The 12,343-nt window shown below is 39.8% G+C and overlaps 1 protein-coding gene across 2 annotated transcripts in view; it reads left to right on the top strand.

The window, feature by feature from the left end:
- GRIA3 (glutamate receptor, ionotropic, AMPA 3) overlaps positions 1-12,343 on the top strand; it is a 428,954-nt gene that overhangs the window by 202,396 nt on the left and 214,215 nt on the right. The window lies entirely within an intron of this gene.

Below are 12,343 nucleotides of genomic sequence, written 5' to 3'. Positions count from 1 at the left end.
ACCAAAAACCAAAACACCAAGCTCCCCAGGTATGACCAGGAATGAGAACAACAGAGGTATACAAGCAGTAAAAGAAAGCAGTATTTTCTTTTGCTGAATTCAGTTGAGTAACAGACAAGATAAAATTACCTCACAGAAGGTCCTTGGTGTAAGTAGCTCTTTAGAGCCCACGGAGTAGATTTAAAGGGCACTGACTCTCTGGGTCCTTTTTACCATTGTTTTCCCACTCCCCTGGTCCTTGAAATACCTACCAACATACCAACTGTTTATTTTGTTAAATGCCAAAGGAGCTCTGGTGGTCTAGTGGCAGGAAGCTGTGCTATAATCCCAAAGACATGTGGTTCAAATCTGCCAGCTACTTCATGGGAGAAGGATGAGCAATCTCTTCCCATGCCATTTACTGTCTCTGAAAACCCACTAGACGGTCAGCTATGGGTTGGTTCTGACTTGACGTCACACAACAACAGCAACACAACAAGAATTGTAAAGTGCCCAACCAATTTCCACATCCTTTATCCAAGTGAGCCTATGAGAAAGACAGAGCCAAAAACAATGCTCAATATCCCTTTTTCTTTTATTACCAAACTAACTTCTGCAGAGGCCACAACTGCAATGAAATGGTTTTCGTTAGAAAGGTAAAATATTAAGTCACAAGTCATTCCTATGCTGGTACCTAGAAAAGGGAAAAGCACTCAAAGAATGGAGCTCAAGGCAGGAAAGTTTTGATGTGAGAAAGAAGAAAAAGCTGGGCATGGTCGTGATAGGCCTAGTTAGGGCATTGGTTAGACAGGGAACATCAGGAGCTTGTGCAGCATCAAAAAGAGAAGATAAAAGGGCACACAGAGAGACAAGCTCTGTTCACTCCGTAATGTTGCCAATGATGTTCAGGTCATCCTGAAGTGTTCTCACCTATAAAGCAGGCTAGACAGCATGATGCACTTGAAAGAGGACTAAATTGGAATTCAGGAGACTTGTTTACAGGCTCCAGACTAGAGCGAGGCAAGCAAGGCTGCATTTGCAAGGCCCTGAGAAAGTGGCTCCTTACATTTTAGGACATAAGCACTTCATTTGCATTGCCAGAGGCTTACCCTTACTTACTTAGATCCTAGTCTTGGCTTCTGACTAATGTAGCTGGTGTGATCTTAGGCCATTTATTCCCCTCTCGAGACACCTGCAACACCCCCACCAGTGCAGACACAACAGCAAAGTAGCTCCACGCTTTTCTTGGTCTCATTTCCTTTTCATTTCACATATAGACAAATGAAAATTCCATTGGCTAGACTGTAAGCATTCCTGCCACAGCTTTAAGAATCATATCCCACTGCTGAGTCATCTAGAAAAGTCCTTCTAGCCTATAACGCTGGTATTCTAGGCCTTTTAATTGCCATTCATGACAGTTCTCAGGAACTATGGGTCTGTTCGAGTCCCTCTTTTGCAGCCTAAAAATATAGAAGAGGTAGGTTTTAGCACAGACCACTGAACAAATATTGAATTATCCCCTGGGAAAGACTAACTTGCTTTTCTGGAACATTTCCAGAGGATCAATAATCTCCTTTGGGTCTGTGTGGAAAGCCCTCTGAGAATCCCAGCCAGACATAGATTGCTATAAATGTCAACACTCATGTGAAGCCCAACATCACTTTCATTTGCCAATATCCCCTCCTCATTTTTTTCTGAGGCCTGCTAGAGAGCTTCTCAGAAATACAGGTGGGGTGTCTGTGAGAGAACTGATACAGTCTCATGAGGAATAACAGGTAGTGAGTGTCCTTGGAAGAATGCACATCACATGGAAGAAAACTATTGTCAGCTATGTACAAAGGTAGCCTATTGCATAGGGAATTGTTCAATGAATCCAAGAGCAGGCAGTTCGAGTCCACCAACAGAAGATAGGTAATCTCCCCTAATGTGATTTACAACCTCTGAAAGCCCACTGCAGGGTCTGCTATGAGTCAGTTTGATAGCAATGAGAAAGAGAGATTTCCTTGGGTATCCTCATTACCAGCCTCCATATGTCAATATCTTGTGTATTGGTCTTCAGTGTTTTCAGATCAAATAACCAATTTGTTCCGCATGGAATGGTTTTTCCATTTTGTTTGTACACTGAGCATGTGAAAATGATTTTGACAATTAATAGAACTTTCCATCTCTTTGGATCAGCTGTCACGAGGTCAACTTCATTGTTACAGATTGGATTTCCTAGGATTCAGACCTCTTGGGTGGAGGTTTGCATATGACAAGTTTACTGAGGAACATTCTGAGTCAAATACCTATGGCAGGAAGAGAAGGAAGTGGGCTTAGGCGGAAGAGGGGCTGTGGTAGTCATACATAGCTAGGCTATTGCTTGGTAAGGGACATCATGCTTATATAGGATGAAGGTCAATGAACGAAAAGAGGGTCCCAATGAGGTAGATTGACACAGTGACAGCAACAATGGGCTCAAGTGTGTCAGAGATGATGAGAACAGGCTTCATGTCTGTTGTTTGTATAGTTGCTTTGGGTTGTACTTGACTCAACAGCACCTAAGAACAACAACAACCCTTCAGGGAGATCTGGAGATGGGATAGCCCTCCAGAAATGACTTCCAGTTCATGTGGCTTCACATCCTGCTGAGACTTTGCACTTACACGCCAGATATACTCAATTAGAGTCCTGTATTTTAATAACATCTCCAGATGATTCTTAAAAAGGTCTCATTAAATGAAAGGTTCTGATTCCAAACATATGGAGTAGAGAGACAAATTCTTAGCAAAGGGTCAATCCACAATGGACTGAGTGTAACTCTGCTACATCCAGTCCATTTAATCTTCTCCAGTTAGGGTAAGGGGAAGTGGCTTTATATTGTGTAACAAGGAGTCATTGGACGCAGGTAGCCTTGGGGAAGGACACAGCATTAAGCTATGAAATGCTCTTTAGCCAAGGACAATTCCAGAAAGGGACCAAGATCTGAGATTTGTCAGCCAACAACTTCCCCAAAAGCTGAAGGAATAAGTTCTTCAGTACTAAAAGGGTAACTGGGTGCCTCTACCAAGTTTCCAAGAGTAGCACAACAGAATGAAATATCAAGAAAGTGATAGTGAATATTTTAACTTTGTGTCTACTAGGTATAGCTGACATGAGTCCAACAAAAATGCCTCATCCTCCAGCATCCAACCAAGGAGAAGACACATGGTGGAATCTAAACAGATCCCTGCCTTACAATTAGAATACTTCCAGAACTTAATTCAGGAGCATTCAATATGTAAAAGAAAACCGAAACAAAATCAATCTCAATCCTATGCTTTGCTTTGTCAGGGTGTCAGCACAACAGCCAACAACTAAGTGCCTAAGTGTCACTTATGGACGAATTTTTAAAAAAGAATCCCAGTGTTTACTTAATGGGGAAAACTGATTATTTTGTGGAGGGAAAATATTTTTTAAAAAAACATTCATACTTACAAGCAAAAATATTTTCAACTGCTTGTAAACTTTCAAAAGTTAATAGCAACGGCATCATGTGAGTCAGCTTCTTATTTTGATTCGAGGATAATTGCGTTGCTGTATTTCCCAGTGACACATTTGGACAGGTTAAAATTCACACCGAGTGGAGGACAATTCATTAGGAAGCATAAGAAATATATGTTGGAACCATTTCTCTCTTGGTCTCTGTTTAATGTTCAAAGGGTACGATAATAGGAAGCATTTTCAGTTTCACTCCCTCACACCCCTTTCTCCACTAGGCTGTCAGTATCAAGGATGCAAATTACACTCCAAAGTCAAACTAACTTATGAAGCATTTGGGCCAGGGCACTGTGTCTTTCCATCTTCTACTGATGAATTTGTGCCCAGGTTTGGGGAGCCATTAGCATCGATTGCTTTGACAAAGATTCCCATAAACTCAGCCTACTGGAAATCAGTTTGGCATAGATATGATAGAGCTTCTGCACTTTTGCTGAGACCAGGAGAAGTAATATAAGCAATGGGGGGGGGGGAAGGAGGGAGTAGCCCAGACCAGTGGGATTGACTTGTTCATAGAAAGTTATATGCTTCTTCATTCTTAATTGCTTTGCTTCTTTCTCCCTTCACAAGCTCCTACTTTATGTTGGTGTAAAAAGTGCAAGGGTGGCATGGGGAAAGCCAAGTCTGACTTTGACTAACTCCACAAAGGGGAACTATCCACAATATAAAAGTGATCCCTATAAGGTCAGATATGCCCACACCCACACCCACACCCCAAGCTGTACCTACTTCTTTAAATCACTGGTTCTGATATTTATTTAAAATGACCACACGGACTTTACAAGACCTCTTTTTACTCACAGTTATGGGATTTATTAGGGAAACAGGTTGTGATGGGGGCTAGAGGGGACAGCAAGGGATATAACATAGTGAAAGTCCAGGTTTAGTCCAGCAACACAAATGCAAGAAGCAGTAACACAAATGCAAGAACCCTTAGAAATTAGGAACTTCCAGCAAGCCAAACCTCTGGCTCTGGCTCTGGCTCTGGGTTTGCCGGGCTCTGCCTTGCTACAGACTGGCTACAATCTGGTTGGCTCGCTCTCTCTTATGTTGGCCTCACAGCTGTTGATGATATTGAAGACTGATCAACAGTGAACCACAGTTAAGGTGAATGAAGACCACATCCCCAGGAGAGGCTTAGGCAGTGGATAGAAAAGCGATTCTTAAAAGTTCTAACACCAAAAAAAAAGAAAAAGTCCTGGCACTGTCATTTACCTATTTTGTGATTGGGTTATCATCTAGTGGGAATCTGAAAAAATGGGGTGATAGTAGGCATAGATCTATGGTGATTAATTTTATAAAATAGCTTATGGGAACGATTTTATGAAACAAAATGTGAATGAAGGAATGTCTGAAATACAATATATAAATGAAACACAATGTGCATGAATTTTATATACAAACCAATATAAAATTTAAAGAACTATTTAAAAAGTCCCAACACCATACTTGGTCAAATGCATATGAGAATCTTGCATTCACCCAGTTACCCATGTTGTTTAACATTCATTCTTTAAAATGAGGAAGGGGGGACGAAATGTGGGCAGGAATGGTGGTCTGGAATCAGGATGAGAGAATTTCTTGCCCAAATTAAAGTATCATTCAGTGTTCCAAGTTGGATGAGTTAAAACTCACACAGAGTAGAGGACAATTCTGAAGCTGGTAAAACAGCAGGCTTATTTTTACAAAGCCAGGGCTTTGTTACGTACCTCACCGCCTACAGGCATCAATGTCTGCTTTTGCTCTGGCTCCCAAGTCAAATTTTTCTTTTTTTGCTCCCTCAAGCTCCTATTTACTTTCTTTGGTAGGCTGTAACATGGAACAGTCAAGCTACAATAAATAAGGTAGAAAAAACAAATGATAGCTTTTCTCTCATCGTTCACTGGACTGGCATGTGCTGAACTGTGAGGACCACTCCTCCCAGGCTCCTGAGCACACAGCCACATGCTCAAGCAGACACAGACAAACTCTGCATGGTCAAAGGGACTGCAGTGGGAAGCCATGTCCTAACGTGCTCACTTTTGTAAACATGAGTGAAACCCAAACCAATCTAAAAAAAAAAAAATCAGTGTGCTGTTTTTCTTCTTTAATTGCTGGATCTCTAACACATTCACATAGTTGCAAGAATAAAAATATGGAAAGATGTATAAAACTAGTATTTATCTAGAGGCCAGTTATCTGAAGGATGCAGTTAGCAGAGAGAGGAACACTCGTTTGTCATCATGTCTTCCAAGAGCTTATGATCTGAGAGGACAGCGTGACTAGTAATTTTCATCTTTTCTGGTGTATGTGTGTGTACAAAAATAACACTTGTGTCTTGTAAAATAGCCAAACATTACATAAGTAATTAGCACTGAAAATACTTAGTAGACCTACATCACAGAGATTTTTTTTAAAAAAATGCCTTGAAGTGCATTATGATTCATAATGAATCCGTGGATGTTATTTTTGGAAGCAGATTGCCAGATCTTTCTTCCTAGGTGCCTCTAGGTGGACTTGAATCTCTAACCTTTTAGTTAATGCTGAATTCATTAATCATTTGTGCCTCTAGGGACTCCAAAGGTCCTAATGGTGAAGTCTTTAGAGAGTTACATTGCTAACTCAAAAGCCTCACTGTCTGGTGGTTTGAAGCCATCAGCACTTCTAAGGGAGAAAGGTGGACAATCTCCTCTTGTGCAATTTATTGCCTTGGAAATCTTGATGGAGGGTCAGCTATGAGCCAGTTTCGACTCTCCAGTAACAAGCTGAGATTACCATGCAGTGGGTTCTGACTCATAGCAACAAGATGGGACAGACCAGAACTGGCACATAAAGTTTCAAAGGCTATATCTTCAGAGAAGCATTCTGCTATATATTTCTCCTAAGGAACAACTGGTGGATTTGACCTGCTGATCTTCGTATTAGCAGCCAGATGTTTAACCATTGCACCACTAAGTCTCCCTCCCTCAGAGTTAACTATTGCCAATTCCTTCAGATTTCTATATACAAGTATGTATATTTTAAAATGAAAAGAACAAAACACTTCACTGCCCTTATGTTGCTTCTGACTCATAATGATTCTCCATCAGGTTTCTGAGGCTGTAAATCATTATGAGAGAAGACAACCTCTTCATTCTCCTGCCTAAGGGATGTAGATTTGAACTACCAACTTTTGGTTGACAGCCCAAAATGTAATGAACTATAAGAGTTCCTGGGGATCTTGTTAAAGTGCAAATTCTGATTCCGTGTGTCTAGGGTGGACGTAGGCAGCTCTGATAGCCTAATGACAAGAAGCTGCACTGCAATTCCAAAGGCACATGGTTCGAGGCCACCAGCTGCTTCCTGTGAGAAAGATGGACAATCTCCTCCTGTGCAATTAACTGCCTCTGAAAACTCACTAGAGGGTCAGCTATAGGTTGGCTCCAACTCTACAATACACAACATCAGGGTGGATATGCAAATTCTCAGCCAGAAGTAGAAAAGCAGGATTTGAAGCCCTGCTTTTCTCTTTGAAACCATATATTGCAGATGCCTTTCCTTGTTCTATATACAAGTCGAGCTATTTTTTTTAATAGCAGCACTGCATTCTGTGTACATGTGCTATATTTATTCAGTTACAGTTAAAACTTTTCCATGGTACTGCTTTTCAAACAGATTCCTCCACTGCTTCTAAATTATTTGCTTTGACTTTAAATGTACTGAACTCTGGAGAAATGAAGTCAGCAAGGGCAAACTGTGTGGGAGGCAGAGAGTCATCCAGAAAGGTCTGCAGATGGGACGGGGCAGGGGGCAACAGGACAGGCGGTGTGTGCCAGGTAATGAGCAGACAGGTACAGTCACCCTGAGGAGGTAGCAGTGAAAATACTCAATAAGTGGGGGAAACCATTTTGCAATTCAAACAGACATGGAGATAGAGAAGTAGCAACCAGGGTGAGGTGAAGAAGTAAAGAGAGGGAGATAAAAATAGAGTAGAAATGGAATGAATCTCAATACACATATGGTGAGTTATTACAGAGCAAAGGTCCTAAGGAGAAAACTAATGTGTTTTAGATTAATTGAAACTCAGCATGAATTAACAATATAACGTGGTTATTTTTAAATATGAGGTGTCTTGGTTGTCCAGGTGGTTGACATACTTGCTTGCTAATTCCAAGGTGGGAAGTTTGAGACCATTGAAGGGCGCCTCGGAAGAAAGGTCTACTTTCACAAAAATCAGTCACAAAACCCTCTACATAGCACAGCTATCCTCTTACATGTAACCCCATGGCAGCTGGCTTTTATTTTTAAATACCATAGTCAATGTCTGTATGAAAGCAAGTAATAATCCCATTGTAAGCCACACTGGTCAGATCATATCTGGATTACCAGGATCAATAAAATATTGACTGCTCTCCATGGGAGAGGGGCATGACAGTGAGAGAACTTGTCATCATGTCATACGAGTAATGGTTGAAGGATTGGAACGTTTTAGCCTGAAGAAAAGAAGGTTAAGGGGTGACACACTAACTGCCTTCAAAAATATTAAGGACTGTCATATGGAGAAGGGATTAGACTTCTTCTGTGACACCCAGTGCTGATCTAGCCAAAGAGTAGAAGAGTAGAAGCAGTTAGGAGAAGACAGACTTTTCATTCAACACATGAAAAACTTGGACTTGGCTAATAGCCCTTTTTAAAAAGTCTTCTTCACAGATAGAAAAAAACTCCCTGTGTGATTTCATTACCTTTAATATTCAGCCAATACCATCTTCACAAATAATACACAAGTAAAATTCAACCCAGTCTTTGCTGAATTTTCATAAATTCTTAATTAGATTCGAGACAATGAGGCCTTATTTTATGTTGCTTAACAAAGCTTTTTTCCCCCCCCCCCAAGTGCTTTAATATCTTTCTTCCTATGTTCATTTCTTAATCTCATGCCTTGGCCCACCATGTACCGTCAACTCCCACTGATGCAGAAAGCACATCGAAAACCCACACGAAAATGTAAATCTCAGAAATAAATATGCGTGGTTGGTTTTAAAAAGAGTCAGAATTAACATTTAAAGCAATGGTAATTTACTCTGATCTGTAATTTTGAGCTCCTGTGCTGAAATTCCTCATTTGGAAATTACCAAGTGCTTGGGTCTCATTTGTGATCTTCTTCCTGCATACACCCAGCACACAAAGGAGTCATAATGGCCGGCTGAGTCACCACTGCCATCTCCCTGAAGCGTGCTCTCCAAATGTCAATACCATTTTACAAGGTGCAGTGAAGAAGATTCTCAGCCATCCTCTGCTTACACGACAGGGTGAGTCTGAGACAGCACAGAACCAGGAATGTGTTCAAAGGGCAGCAGAACACCTTTCTTTCTGTACTTTTCCAATGATTGGACTGTGACTGCACAGAACATGTTGGCTTTGCAAATCGTCTCTGACACTCACTCCCATTATCCATTGTTTAGTGTCCTCCAGTTGGTTCCAAATTAGAGCTACCCTAGGTACAACAAAGCAAACATTGCCTGCCCCTGTGCCATTGTTAACCCCACTGAGTGAATCTCTCATCTCTTGGGAAGTCTTTTTCTTTAACATTGATCTTTAACATTACCAAGCACGTCCAGGGAAGGGTCCCTCCATATAACATGTCCAAAATACTTAAAGTCTCATCATCCTCACTTTTAAAGAGCATTCTGATTTTACTTACTAGTGATACTGAGCTTCTCTGTCACCTCTTTCTACAATGTTGTCAGTTTGACTGCTATGTATTCCATGTAGTGAAGTCCACATGGATAATCATCTCTTATGCTGTTTAAAAATATATTTCCAATGAATTTTTGATTGGTATTTTAAAAAAAATACTTATCAGGTGGTCCTTTTTTTATCACCAAGCCATATTTTCCAGGTACTGATCATGCTTGTACCCAGGTTTTGCATTCTAATCACTAGTCATTATCAATGTATCTGGTTATTGAAGTTGGTAAATCTCTTGCATTTCTCCACTTTGGGAAGTAGTACATGGTGTGTAAGTTCTTAACTGATCTTTCTTGTATGTGTATGGACACTATTCTATCACTAACAGCTTTGTACTTCAGGATGGATCTTCAAAAGTTCTTTGTGACAATAAATGTAACTCCATTCCTCTCCCCCCACCCCTTTCTTTCCATTCCTCTTCTATTTGTTATTTCTGGCAGAGTAGACTATATAAGTGTCTGAGGCAAGGTGACTTACATCATTTCATTCTTACAAGAATATAAAATCTGTATGTATTCCCTTTATTTTTGACAATTTACAATTTTCCTAGATTCAGACTTTGTACATCGCACCTTCTAATTATTAATGAATACTACAGCTGTTTCTCCTCATTTTAAATAATTTCACATCAAATAAAAGTCCAGCAAATAGAGGTCCTAAAATGTCCCAAAAGCTTACTCTATCCATGCCATAAAGTTGGACTCTACTTTGGGTTATGTTTTTTTAATTTAAATTTGATATTTGATATTTGTTTGCTCACAAAGATTTTATACATTGTGTTTCTCACTACTCATTATTCATACTGTATGAAATACAATCATTCCCATTCATTATGTTTTACAAAATCAATCACCATTGGACCTTACCCATCATTACACAATTTTTACAAGTTCCTGCTGGATCCTTTCCATTTCCTTCACCCCCTCCCTCCAGCTACCAAACTGTGCAAACCTGTGGTTTCGCCCCTACCTATCCTCACTCCTCTGCTCACAGCTCTTCCCCCCTGAGGTCCCCATACACGTTTTACTAGTTATCCTACTTTTACAATAATGGTCTTATGCAGTATTTGTCCTTATGAGACCGAGTTAGTTCACTTGGCATAATACTCTCCAGTCTCTCCCAAGTTATGTAATATTTTTTAAAAAAATCATTGTTCCTGAGGGCTAAACAGTCTTCCATTGTGTGAATGTACCACAATTTCTCAATCCATTCAGTTGTATTTGTACATTTGAGCTGTTTTCATGATCTTACGATGGTGAATGCTATGAATATTGTTGTACAAATCTCTGTTTTGTGCTTCAGTTCTACTTTCCTTGGGGTATATTCCTAGTAGTGGAATAGCTGGGTCACACAGTTTCTATGTTCAATGTTTTGAGGAAATGTCAGACTGTCTTCCAGAATGGTTGCACCATTTTACAATCCCACCAACAGTGTATGAGAGTTACCAGCTCTCCACATCCACTCCAATGTTTATTGCTTGCTGCTTTGATAAACTTTGCCACTGCTAGAGGGGTGAGATGGTATCTTATTGTGGTTTTGAATTGTATCTTTCTTATTGCCAGTGGTTTTTGAGCATTTTTTCCTGTGTCTGTTGGCCATCCAAATGTCATCCTCTGAAAAATTTTTCTATGTCTTTTGCCCATTTAGTAATTGGGTTATCAATATTTTTCTTGTGGAAGCCCAGGGGTATTCTGTAAACTTTTGTTGAGATGCTTGTCTGAGATGGTTTTGCCAAATGTTTGTTCCCAGTCAGTAGGTTTTCTTTTTACCCCGTTGAAAAATTTTTTTATGAGAACAGAGCTACTTTTTAGAAAGTCCCATTCATTAATTTTATCCTCTCCAGCATTTCTGGCTGTATTTGGCATCTCTTTAAACCATAGTCTAGACTGTCCAATTTGTTTCTCATGAACTTTATGGTTTGGGGCTTTAGTCCTAGGTCTCTGATCTATCTTGAGTAGTTTTGTGGTTTTGTTTTTTTTTAATAGTTGAGTTTTTGTATGTTGTGAAATGTGGGTTCTGTTTCAGCTTTCTACAGGTAGCATTCCAGTTTTGCCAGCACCATTTGTTGAAGAGGCTGTCATTTCCCCATTTAATAGGTTTAATTTTCTTGTTGAATATCAGTTGACTATAGATAGTGGGTTCCATTTCTGGGTTCTCAATTCTGTTACATTGGTCTATGTGCCTGTCATTGTACCAGTACCATGCTGTTTTGGTTACTACCACTGTGTAATAGGTTTTGAGGTCAGGGAGTGGTATGCCTCCCACTTCATTTTTGTTTTTCAGAAGTGATTTGCTTATTCAGGGTCGCTTTCCTCTCCCAATAAAATTGACAATTGCCTTTTCAATTTCCTTGAAAAATGAACTTGATAGCTGGATTGGGATTACATTGAACATGTATATTGCTTTTGGTAGGATTGTCCCTTTCACAATATTGAGTCTTCCTATCCACGAACATGGCACATTTTCCCTTTTTTTTAGGTCTTTTATTGTGTTTTGCAGAAATGCTCTGTAGTTTTCTTTGCACAGGTCTTCTGTGTCTCTAGTTAGGTTCACTTTCAAGTATCTTAATTTGTGATTGGCTATTGTAAATGGCATTGCTTTCTGGTTTCCTTCTCTGAGTTCTCTTTGTTACTGTAAAGGAATCCCACTGATTTATGGATATTGATCTTGTATCCTTACACTCTACTAAACTGGTCTATTAACTCTAACAATTTTGTTGTTATTGTTGAGTCCTCGGGGTTTTCTGTTTATACTGCATATAATCTGCATATAGTGATAGTTTAACCATTCTTTGCTGACCTGGATGACTTTTCTCTCCTTCTCTTCTTGTATTGCCCTAGCAAACACTTCCAATGCGATATTGAATAGGAGTGGTGATGGTGAACATCCTTGTCTGGTCCCTGTCCATAAGGAAAATGCTTTTAGTCTTTCTGCATTGAGAATGATATTGGCTCTTAATTTTGCATATATACTTTTCACTATGTTGAGGAAATTCCCTTCTATTCCAATTTTGCTTAGTGCCTTTATCAAGAAAGGGGTGTTAGATTTTGTCAAATGCTTTTTCTGCATCAATTACTAGGATCATATGGTTGTTGTTATTTGCTTTGTTAATGTGGTGAATGTCATTGGGTTGGGTTTTTGG

This window comes from Elephantulus edwardii, unplaced genomic scaffold (assembly GCF_000299155.1).
Source record: "Elephantulus edwardii isolate Elephantulus edwardi_28Jun2011 unplaced genomic scaffold, EleEdw1.0 scaffold00040, whole genome shotgun sequence".
NCBI lineage: Eukaryota > Metazoa > Chordata > Mammalia > Macroscelidea > Macroscelididae > Elephantulus > Elephantulus edwardii.
Note: the sequence above shows the minus strand (reverse complement) of the source record. Positions and strands in the feature narration are given on the sequence as shown.